The 12,686-nt window shown below is 42.8% G+C and overlaps 2 protein-coding genes across 2 annotated transcripts in view; one reads left to right on the forward strand and one right to left on the reverse strand.

Annotated features, from left to right (window-relative positions):
- Nucleotides 1-12,686, reverse strand: part of LOC137491106 (uncharacterized) — a 1,257,671-nt gene that overhangs the window by 445,267 nt on the left and 799,718 nt on the right. The window lies entirely within an intron of this gene.
- The window catches only part of LOC100329723 (uncharacterized), a 399,138-nt gene that overhangs the window by 19,797 nt on the left and 366,655 nt on the right, over nt 1-12,686 (forward strand). The gene's annotated exons all lie outside the window — the stretch shown is intronic.

The following is a 12,686-nucleotide window of genomic DNA, read 5'->3' on the forward strand; positions in this document are numbered from 1 at the left end:
GGATCAAGGAAAATAAACTGAATTACATGAATAATCTAAATATACAACTTAAAGAATTAGTTACTAAATATGTAATGTAATGTAATGTGTATTTATATAGCGCATTTATTGTGTATGGCCACACACCCAAAGCGCTTCACAATCATGAGGGGGGGTCTCTCCACACCACCACCAGTGTGCAGCATCCACTTGGATGATGCGACAGCAGCCACAGGACAACGGCGCCAGTGAGCTCACCACACACCAGCTATTGGTGGAGTGGAGAGACAGTGATAGAGCCAATTTGGTGGAAGGGGATGATTGGGAGGCCATGATTCAATGACTGTAAAAAATATGGACGACGCGACAGCCCCTTTTCCCATTGAACGCCTTGAGGGCAAAACGCCTGTTTGACGGGCACAAACTGTCGCAAAAGACTGCTGAAATTGGAGCCTGGACATGCACAGAAGGACTGTCTGATGCTGCGTTCACACCAGATGCGGAACACGCGTCAAACGCGAGTGATTTACATGTTAAGTCAATGCATACGCGAGAATACACATCCTGCGGCACGATACGCGTGAATGTCACAGCGCGAATGATGAGAATTGCATGGCGCGAATGGCGTGGCACGAATTGAGTGTTTTGCGCGTTTGACGTGAATCACTCGAGTTCGAAAATCTGAACTTCAGCAGGCATTCGCGCCGCGTTAACCAATCAGGAGCTTGCTCTTGTGGGGGCGTGATTGTAACGTATCACCTGTTGTCGGTGTCCCAGGGGAAATCCCCCAGCAGACACCGACAAGAAGTTCATCAAACTGGGCTGGGCTCAGTCAGAAGCACCGCTGAAAACCTCCATCAGCCAGGTTCAGTTTCTGGAGGAGTTTATGAGCTTAAAGAGCTGGATGCACCTCTGAAAGGATGTAGTGGACTCAGACACAGCACTAAACGTATTGATGCTGTTTATCATCCTTCATTAAGCACATAAACACTGTTATTTTCTTCATAAAATCCATGTTAGCCCTTTAGCTATGAAGCTAGAGTCACGGGGCAGACAGAAGCCCTGCCCTTCACACGAATCTGTGTCTGTTCTGAAGTAAATTTGACACGTGAATGAAGCGAGTAACCTCAAATGTTCACGCGGCTATTTACGTGCGATTTATCCGCGCGTTCCGTGTCTGGTGTGAACACAGCATGATGGAGCCAGAGGAGGAGCCGCGAAAATGAGCGGAATCGAGCTTCCAACCAAACGCTTTATGTAAAATCAACCACGCCCCCCGAACTGCTCATTTGACTGCCGGTAACTGCACTATAACAGTCATTTGACTGCCGGTAACTGCACTATAACAAAGGCTAGCTGATGTAAATAGAAGCACTTACATTTAAAAACACAGAATAATATGCGGTTTAAAAACGCTGTGATGTAAGCTGTTAAACTTTAATAAAAGCAATACATGCTGGACTGCAGAAATAAACGATCTTTTATACACTAGCTTGAACATGAGCACAAATAATATATTCTCTTATAACAGGGTTGTTGGTATTTGTTATCTTCATAGGGGTGGAAATAACACTTGTAAAATATGAACAATAACATATAAACAACACGTACATTTTAAAAAAGGTTTTTTATTTTTAATTAGCCATCAACAGAACCCAAAATATAGCCTACACACCGATTTACCAGGCGGGAACAATTGTGCGTTTAGAAGATATATACAGAATATTACTAAATATCAACAGGATATTAACACATTCCAACCCTGCAATTTGTGCAAAAAAACTGTGCAGTATTAATACAATGTCCATCTGCTGCAACATTGCTAGTATATTGTTTATTGATTTTCGCTTGAATTGTTTATTTATTTAATTTTTTTGTCTACATTTTCATTTGGTTTATTCGATGCCTTCATTATATCTGGCAACGAGGAATTTACTTTCATTTTAATGTTTAGTTTGAGTTTTCAAATAAAACGCCAACAGTAAATGATGTAAATAAATAATATCTGACATTTACAGCTCTATTAGGTTATATAAGATTCGGTTTCAATAATGTTTTATAACAGCAAATTCAGTAGATTACTTAATAACATGCCGAAACTTAAAATGCAGAGACGTCCTGCAAAGCAAGTTCAAATAACCTTACAGGAGATCAACGTGGAGATTATTATTTTAGACACATAAAATTAATGCTAACGATCACCTGTATTTTCCCCATACTTAAATTAGTTTATTTTATTGTGCAGTTTTATTGTGATTTTTATATTTCTTAATTCTTGTGCACTACAAAATGTATTCAATTTTATTATTATTTAATACTTGTGCAATCAATTCAGGTTTATTGTTATTTATTTTGTCCTTTATTTGAATACTTGCGATGTATGCTGTTTGCATTTTTATTCAAAGGTTAAACTCAGTGCTACACTTTGCGTTTACATATAGCATGTGTTTGCTGTCATATCAACACAAATGGATGTAATAACGTTAACAAATGTGAGGGTTTTATATAATGAAGATTCAATCGCGCCAGCTCCGGGCCGCAGCGCATAACCTACTCGCGGCGTCGCTGGGTGATTCCGGCTCGCATGCGGCAGCGCTAGCTCGCTCGGCCGCTGCATCTGGTTCGATTGACTCGGGCTGGAATCGGGCAGTGAGTCCAGGCATCCGGAGTATGTCCAGCAGAGGTAGTCAGTCTGAGGGGTAAGTCTCCGGCAGGCGAGAATCTAGCCGGAACTGGCCCAAGTGTATTTTGCTATCTGGGTGGCTAGGTGTGTATCAGCAAACTAATAAAGCCCGAAAAAAGCCCTGACCTTAGCGAATAAACAGTGTTTCACCAGGATCATGTATGTCAGAAACTATAGTTTACTGCTGAACTCATTTTGTCATGGTAAAATAACACAGAAATCGAATAATAACACTTCAGTCTCCTGCCGAAGCTCAGACGCGCTGCTTTGAGAAACTGTCAATCACAGCTGTCAATCACGATGACACGCCCAGCATTAAATTACTGCTAAAAACAAACTTTTTACAAAAATGAAGATCTGCACCTATTTCAGCACAATAACCAGTGCCTTAATCGACCAGAACCATCTTTCGGGACATTTTAATGCAAGTGTAATTAATTTTTTTAATTAGGCTCAAGTCTCCTTCATTAACACGGAGGAGGTGGGCTTTATGACTTGTACTGCAGCCAGCCCCCAGGGGGCGATCTAACGGCCGAGACCTTCACTCAAACGCAGGCTTGCGGCACACTTGATTCATACACTCACACACTCACAGTTCTCTCTATCTTTCTCTCTCACACACACACACATTTTTGTGAATTGTGGGGACATTACATAGGCTACAATTGTTTTTATACTCTATACTATCGATTGCTCTAACCCCAAATCCAAACTCTAAACCCAACCCTTGCAGGAAATTATGTGTAGTTTTACTTTTCTGAAAATAACAAAAATATTTAGTGCGATTGAATTTTTACATAATGTCCACATAATTCACTATCTCCTCGTAAAATTTGTGTAATACTGATGTTGTTATAAATATACATGGGAACACGCACACACAAACACATATAAATACATATTACAGTTTTTCTCGATTGTTTAAACATATTTGCCCACTCTGACATCACATTTTCAAAACAGTTAACACACAGGATAAAACTGAAGCTCAATGGCCAAAATGACTAATTTTGTTAGCAAAATGCTCTAACACTCACAAAACATTAAAAACATGCTACATAAGCAAATATTTCCATCAAACACCACAACTTGGTCAAATTAATTTATTCTTCAATCAATCATTACAAAATGGATAACAAAATACAGCAATCAGGATGCAATATTACTTTACAAACTCAAATGGATACTTAAAAAAAAAAATTATATATATATATATATATATATATATATATATATATATATATATATATATATATATATATATATATATATATATATATAAAGGAAGGAGCAAAATTCATGAAGCAATTTATTCCAGTCGGCATTACAATAAAAAAAATTTACCTGCACATATTGGAATCGTGCCTCCTTTACAATGTCAGTTTCTTTGAAATGGAACTCTGTACAGCTGCTTCATTCTCACCTGGTTCCGTTTAAGGACTCGTTCTATAGTTGTCAAACTAACACTGTTTATATTTCTAAATACTCCCTGATCTGCAATTACTGCTGCCTGGATTTCACACAGTCTGATTGTATTGTTTGCCACTACCATATCTACAAGGGCAGACTCCTGTTCAATACTAAATATCTTTCCTCTGCCACCAGTGTGTGGTAATGTGTGGATTCTATAAAGTAAAAGCAAAAAGCATTAGTCACATAAATGGGATGGATAAAATATCTGCATTACTGTAGACAGTTTGTTCTGCTAACAGGACAATGCAGTAAAGCTGGAAAAAAAAAAAACAGTGGTATACATTACAGTAACACAGTGCATTTCCTGTTCTCATTCCTAAAAAGCCTGACAATAGATGCCACAGTCAATAATTGTTGCCCGAATTTACAGTTTTTCTCGATTGCTTGGATGTAGTTGTCAACTGAAACTCCACATTTTCAAAACAGTTAACACACAGGCCTAAACAGCGGCACTCACGGTCAAAATGACACATTTTGCTTGCAAAAGGCACATATCGTGTCAAAACATTTAAAATATGCAACAAAAGCTAGTTTTACCTTCAAACAACACAACTTGCAAACAAGTATATGAGCTCTTTCAATTAATCATTACACAATTTACAACAAAATACAGAACTCAGTGCACCACCATTGCTTGTCATTGTAGCCTATTGCCAATGCCATTTGTTGTCTTTTTATTTGGGCTGTCAAATTTGCCTTTTTGCAAAGAATTTAATCCAGAATAAGAAATGCTTTGATTACATTTATATTGAATTCATGACAATTTTCAAACTGTGGCTGAAAACTGAAATACTGTAAAAACAGACAAAAGTAATAAAATGCTGTAAATATTAGAGAAAACACATGTAAACCAATATACGGTCAAATCTATTGGGAGTATAAGACATAGCCACTATTGACCGCCTCCATCCATGCTGTCACAGAACAACACAGACCTTCCACCGTTTTATAAGGTTTACAGACTGATTGCTTTTTGAAGATTTGTGTGAAGTAGTGTTAAACCGGTGCTTCACTGAATTCATATTGATGTTGGTAGTTTCTAATAGTTAGGAATAGATGGTTTCTGTTTGGTTACCATAGCTAAAACAATGGAGTTTGGACTGCTTCAATGACATCCGTGTTAGCTGTTTTGAAAAATGGTGGGGAAAATGTGTTAACCCAATGAGAAAGACCGGTCTTTTGCTCTGCTGGGATAGTGAAAATGAAAATGAAATGGAACCTAGTTTCTTTAACCAGGTCAAAGCAAACAAGAAAAACTGTAATTTGGAACTTGAGCTCGATTTTGTCCTCTTGCTGCTGCAGATTCTCCACCATGTATACAAACTCCTCTTCCTCAGGCCCCTCTGCCATGGCCTCTTACTCTCCTTCCATGCCTGTGGCCTCTTTGATCCATGCTTGCAAATAGCAATACAGAGGTGGCATCTTTTGTTGAAGGATGAGGATTGATTGCTTATTGAAGAGTTGTGCAAACAAGTTTCACACAGGTGCATTGGAAATTCATAATTATGCAAGTACTTTCTATCAGCTGTTAATAGATGTTTTCCGTTTGTTCAACACAGTGAATCCAGTGGAGTTTGGGATCTTTCGAGGAGATCTGTGGTGACTGTTTTGACAAAGGGTGTGAAAAATGTGTGAAACAAATGAAAAAGTTTTACGGCATTTGAAAGAGAAGACTTCTCCTGTGCTAAGAATGGATGATGAAGATCAAGTGAATCACAGTTTCACTGAGTGTATCTTAGCAAATGAGAAAAACTGTAACTACAGAGAGGAGTCCAGGCATAGATGGTTTAACCAATGAGTTTTATAAGAGTTTTAGAGAAATTATAGTACCTGTTTTAAAAGAAGTTTCAAGAGTTCACACTTAGATATTGCTTGACGACTGTAAGCAGGTTTGGCATGCTGTCCCGGGAGAGAACCCTGAGCTCGGAGATAGTTGAGCCCAGGGCTCCCGCCAGGTCCATAGAGCATGTAAGGGGAGTACGAGATCAGGTGGTTCTCGAGAGCTCCCCTTTTTTAAAGGGAGGAAAGGAGGAGATAGGGGGTGGATGGGGGGTTTCTTCGGAAAACGGAGGTAAGGGAGTAATATCTAGCTAGGCTATTTATAGTAATTTGGAATAGATCTGATTGGCTAACTAATGAGTGTAGATAGGCGGCCAGCTGCGGTCAATTATATCACGTGCTCCTCTCGAAATTAGTTTAAAAACTTAACTTCAAGAGTTCACACTTAGATATTGCTTGACGACTGTAAGCAGGTTTGGCATGCTGTCCCGGGAGAGAACCCTGAGCTCGGAGATAGTTGAGCCCAGGGCTCCCGCCAGGTCCATAGAGCATGTAAGGGGAGTACGAGATCAGGTGGTTCTCGAGAGCTCCCCAAATGCATGAAGCTCGGGACAGCAGCCGTGTATTCGAAGAAACTCCCCAAAAGGCTTGAAATGCTATATCCGGCTGCTGGATATAGTTATTTGAAAGGAAATGTAAAGAGGGCTCCTTGGAGCAAAGGGTGAAACAGGTTCCTGCGGGAACCCGAGCAGAGTTGGCTTGGGCTGTGAATACTCTTGCTGGAGTAGAGACTCGGGGAGACCCCTGCGGGGGTCAGAGCCATGGGGTGGGCGGGAATCCTGCTGGAGTCATTACAAGGGAAGGGGAGTGAAGGACTCCGGCTGGAGAGGGAGGTGAAGGGGGGCAGGGGAGGGGCGGGGACTCCGAAGGAGTAATTTGCTCGAGGAACACTCCTTGCGGAGATAGAGCTGGGAGGTGGCAGCACTATATATAATTATATATTTATATGAAACATATAGATATATAAATATATAATGGGGTAATCTAGGGCCTTGGGGGGGGGCGTTTTTTACTGACTCTTGAGAGAGTCGAAGCTCTTGGCTCTCCTGCGGGAGAGAGAGCTGTATGTGCCATCTCCAGCTGGAGTCGGGAAAAGGAATGGTCGGTGAAGCCCCAGCTGGAGGGTGAAATGGCAGTTGGGCGATGACCCCTGCGGGGGTCCGGTGCTCGGGATTAACTCCGCGGGAGTTAGAGCGTGAGGGTGACAGCACTATATATAAATATATATTTATATGCGTGGGTGCATATATATATACATGTATATATAAATAAATAAAAAAAAAATAAAAGATAAATGTGAGAAATAAACAGAAATAAATGAATAAAAGCTAGGGCCGGGGAGGGTCGGTGACATGGCTAGTGTCACAGCTCGGGGCTGGGTGAGCTATTTGGCTGGCTCCAGTAGGAGTCTGGAAAGATGAGGGGAAGGTGAAGACTCTTTCTGGAGGGTGACGGGCGGTATAGGTGCTCTGGGGGTGTTCCTGCGGGAACAGAGCGTGAGGGTGACAGCACTATATATAAATTCATATTTATATGCGTGGGTGCATATAGATGTGAATTTATACAAATAAAATCAAACAAAGAGAAAATAAATAGTGCTATACTATATGTCATTGAAATGACATATAATATAAAAAGCTAAGGCCGGGCCGTGAGATGATTCCTGCGGGAATCGAAGCTCGGGGTAACGCCCCTGCGGGGGCCAGAGCCATGGGGGGGGCGGGGTCCTACAGAAGTTAGAAAAGTTGGTGGGCAGTGAAAACTTCTGTGGCAGCGGCCAGGGGGGGCGGGGGTGACGGGGGGGCCTGGGCAGGGAAAGAACTCTTACTGTAGTTGGGTGAGTGAAAAGGGGGAGAAGGCTGAGTGCAAATCAGCTGGAAGGAAGAAAAGAAATTAGATGGCTGGGTCATGCCCGCGCCCTTGAGAGACTTGGTAGTTCCTCTGCCCTCGGGAAGCTGGTATAGCTGGGTTGTGTTCTTTCCTTGTACTAGGCTCGTGCCTTTGGCCGCTGGGATAACTGCAACGGCTGGTGAGGGTCCTCTGGGCTTCCCTGAGATGACTGTGGCTGAGTCGGATGTAGGTTTTGAAGGCGTCAGAAGACCACCTTCCTAGTGTTTGTATGTGTTGTTGTGATAACCCTTTGTGTGCTGCTGTAGTGGCGGCTCCAATTCTGAATGAGTGACTGGAGTATGATTCTGATGGGAAGCCTGAGTTGGTTAGGACATATTTAAGGTGTTTTTGGAACCAAAAGCGTGTCACTGGGTGGTGTGTGTCGTCTATGAAAAGGGGGTCTAGGGGACTTGCACTTAGTGTTTTCCTGTAGTGTGTGTAAGCTAGAAGAGTTTGGAATGGGCTTGTGGGGGAGGGAATGTTGAATATGTAGATGTAATGTCCCTTTCTGGATTGATCTGTTTTACTTTGCTTAATGAGGAAAGCAATTGTTTCCTCATCAATCAAGGTCAGATCTGCTATAGTAGGGTGGATAGAGGGATCGAATTTAGATGTAATTGTAAATTCAGAACATCTTAGAAATCCAAAAAAGGCAAGAATAAACATTGCATCTAGGGTATGATCTGTATGAAATGAAAAATAGCCTTTCCTGAGTGTGGAAATGCATTTAGCTAGTATGTTGTGTGTGATGGGTAGCCTTGTGTCTGGGAGGGGGAGGTGGGTCTTCTGAATGCCTTTAATAAGAAGGCTAGTTTGTGAGTTAGTGATAGATTCAGAACTGGAGCCGTACATGAGTTTGTGAAAAAACTGAATGCCACTTAAATAGCTCTTAATCGAGTTTGCCTGGATATGTTTGTGAGAATGAAGGTAAGTGATAAATGATGTGATTGTAAGTAGGGAGAAATTGGGGAATGTAGTGTTGTATAGTGAATGGAAATGTTTGAATGTTTTCCATGCAGTGAGATAAGCTTGTAAGGTTCTTGGAGCCACCGCTTGCATAATGAGAGATATGGATGCTTGGTGCAGATCGTGCATGGGATGATTTATTGGAATATCATCTCTGAATAAGGAGGGATGGGCGTCGGGTGCTGCTCCGCCTCCGGCGCTAATTCTCTGAATTTCTGAAAATGAAGACGAGAGAGAGAGTCAGCAATTTGATTATGAAAACCAGGAACATGTACAGCAGTTATAATAAACTGTTTTTTGGCTGAAGTCCAAATAAGGCGACGGAGAAGCGGCATTAGAGCGGGGGAGTGAGAGCGCCCTCTATTAATGCAGTGAACGACGGCTTCATTGTCACAGTGAATGAGAATGCTGGAAGCAGACCATTCATCTCCCCATAATAGGGTCGCGACGACTATGGGGTATAGTTCGAATAATGCAGATGAATATTGGTGTGATGGAACCTCTAACATTTGGGGGGGCCAATCGGATGCGAACCAGCGGCCTTGGTAGTAACCGCCAAATCCTATGGAGGGTGCAGCGTCTGTATAAAGATGGATGTCTACGGGGGATGAAATTAAATCACTATAAAAGAAAGAACAGCCGTTCCAGCACTTAAGGAAGGAAATCCAGAGGCTGAGTTCGTTTCGGCATGGATCGGATAAGGATATATTTTCTTCTAGACTCTGAACTGATGCTGCGAGTTGAAGGAGGTGAGTGACGAACGGGCGTCCTTGAGGTATGATGCGCATGGCGAAATTTAAATGTCCTAATATTGACAGCAGTTCGCGTTTAGAACATTCTTGTTTCTCCAAAAATATGGAAGATAGAGAAATGATGCGATCGACTTTCTCTTTGGGTAAAGATGCTTGAAATTTGTTAGAGTCCAAATTGATGCCTAAGAATTCTATGAAGGTGCTGGGGCCGGCGGTTTTTTCTTCAGCTAGAGGGATGCCGAGTTTGGCAAACACTGCTTTGGTAATCTCTAGGTGTTTAGCAGGTGGGGAATTTGGAGGGGAAATTATGAGGAAATCATCTAGTAGGTGGACTACGTGCGGAATGCCGTAATTGTTAGCGAGGATCCAGCATAATGCTTCTGAAAGCATGTCGAAGATTTTGGGGCTACTTCTGCAGCCGAAGGTTAAACGGACTGCAAAGTAGAATTGGGATTTCCAATTAATGCCAAAGAGATGCCAGAACTCGGGATGCAATGGCATAATTTTGAAAGCTGACGTGATGTCTACTTTCGCGAGCCAGGCGTCGCGTCCGACGAGTTTAATTAAAGAAATGGCTTGGTCTATATCGTGGTAATTCAGAGAGAATTCGTCAGGTGAAATTATGCTGTTGACACTTGAATAGGCGGAATTATGGGGAGAAGACAGGTCGATAATTAGCCGTTTTTTGCCCGAAAATTTTCTGGTCGCTACTCCAATTGGGCTGACTCGATAGGTGCTAAACGGGGGGGCAAGAAAGGGACCGATCATAAATTTATTATCGATCTCTTTCTTTATTAATTGCTCCACCACTTCTGGTTCAGCGTTAGCAGATTGAAGGTTAGGACATGCGAGGTTATAGGAAGGAAGAGTCGAAACACCGGGGTGGAATCCATTAGACAGACCTGAAATGAGAAATTCAGAAAAGTTAGGATCAGGGTGCATGCATAATTCATGGTAAAGATTAGAAATATTGACAGGAGTCGACAAATAGGATCTATATTTTTTATTTGCTTTCCACACTTGGCAGACTACTCGAGCATGAGCGCCACCGCAGTAACTGCAAATGTGTAAGTATTTGCAAGGGTGGCGGAAACATCTGGCTGCGTTAAAGTTATTGCAAGCTAGAGATGATGGAGGGTTTTGAGAGGAGGGAGGGGGGAGAAGAGCAGGGATAGCAGAGGTAGATGGGCGGGGTACGTAACTAGTGGATCTTGGGGTTTGTAGTTCTTTCTCAGTGGAGGGGATTATGAAGGGACAGGAAGTGGTTGGGTGAAGGTTTGAGCGGCAGACCGCGCAGGAAAGATTGCGGCATCCTAGAAAAACTCTGTTATGGAGATCAGTGTCCAAAGCCCCCCCAATAAGAACACTGATTCCATTGAGCAACGCGAATAGCGCATTTTGCTGAAAATAATTTGTGATATGTATAGAAATGCGTTCCCCCATAGGAGAGTGCGAGCTCCGAAATGATAGCCATATAGTCGTTCAGCTCGCGCCTCCTATGGGGAAAGACAGAGCAGATGGTGTCTGTATAACGTGAGAAAGCTACGTGGAATTCGGCTATTGTGAGTGTGCGAGGTTGAGAGCTGACTGGTGATTTAAGTGTAATGGTGAATTCGCCGCAATCCACCTGTCGATCTGCCGAGGGAGGTGCAATAGGTGAAAGGAGTGTAGAGAGGTCTATGTCTGCACCTGATAGGATGAGGTTCCTGACTGTGTTGGAGATCTGAGGTGGTTCCAGGACTGGAGCGTTATGCGGAATGGGAAGGGGTGTGGCTGTGGCTAGGGTGAAGGGGGCTCGTGCGGAAGATGTGTTAGTACAGAAAGCATTTTGTTGGGGAGGGTTAGTAATGGAAGTGGGTGCTTGGAGGGATGTAGAGGAAAAAAAGGGGGATTAGTAGATGAAAAATTAGCAGGCAGAGGGAGAGCGTTGGAGCTTGTAGGAAAGGATTGAGTGGGAATAAGTTGGGTTGAAGAATGAGGGAGATTAGAAGAAATATTGGGAATAAGTTGAGTTGAAGAATGAGGGAGATTAGAAGAAAGAGAGAACTAAGGAGGGTTGAGAGTCGGGGGAATTGCTTGAAGAGTCGGACTGGAGTTTTCGCTAGATTGTGGGGCTGGAGGCCAAAGGAGGGGGGTGGGAAGTCCTGGAGTGGCATAATTGTCCGGTGGATTCACTGTGTGTTGGTTGGTAGAAGGTGCTGTCTGTCCTGTAGCTTGAGGTTGCTTTTTATTAGTTTTCTTGGTTGCTTTCTTGGGTGGTCCAGGGGGGTTTCTTGAGTGCTGAGTAGCGGAGGGTTGTGGATAGGGGGTGTGGCGGGAGCGAGTTGGTCTACTGTCTTGGGGAGGCGGAGTTGGTGACGGGATGGCTTCGTACAGTTTCAGAAGTTCGGATTTATTGCAGCGGGTGGGGATGGAAATTCCGGCGTTTGTGAGTGACTGGCGGAGTTCAGAAACAGTCATTTTGTTGGATGTGATGGATGAAGATCTTGCAGAGGCGTAGGATGAAGCGGGAGACGGTAAGTTGCGGTTTGGAGATGGAGATTGCGTGCGGCGATGGGTTCTTGTGACTGTGGAGCGGATGGGTCTTCGGCCTCTGATAGGAGCCTCGGTGTTTATTTGGGTTTGTTGTTGTGTTTGGGCTGGTGTTTCCGGGAGAGCTGGTGTGTTGGTTCCTTCCATGTTGCTTGTTGATGGCTTTGATGTTGGATTGTTCTGTTTAGGTTGTGAGTTCTTTATGTTGTTGTCGCTGTTTTGTTGTAGCTGTTGTTGTAGTAGCTGTTGTTGTTGAAGCTGTTGTTGTTGTAACGTTAGCTGTTATTGTTGATGTAGGCTGTTGTTGCTGTTGTTGTTGCTGTTGTTGTTGTTGCTGTTGCTGTAGCTGTTGTTGTAGCTGTTGTTGTTTGTTGTCGAGGGTTTCGGTAGTTTGTTAGGAGCAGGGTTTGTCCTTGTTCTTCGGAAAACGAAGGTAAGGGAGTAATATCTAGCTAGGCTATTTATAGTAATTTGGAATAGATCTGATTGGCTAACTAATGAGTGTAGATAGGCGGCCAGCTGCGGTCAATTATATCACGTGCTCCTCTCGAAATTAGTTTAAAAACTTCACT

Source organism: Danio rerio, chromosome 4, assembly GCF_049306965.1.
Source record: "Danio rerio strain Tuebingen ecotype United States chromosome 4, GRCz12tu, whole genome shotgun sequence".
NCBI lineage: Eukaryota > Metazoa > Chordata > Actinopteri > Cypriniformes > Danionidae > Danio > Danio rerio.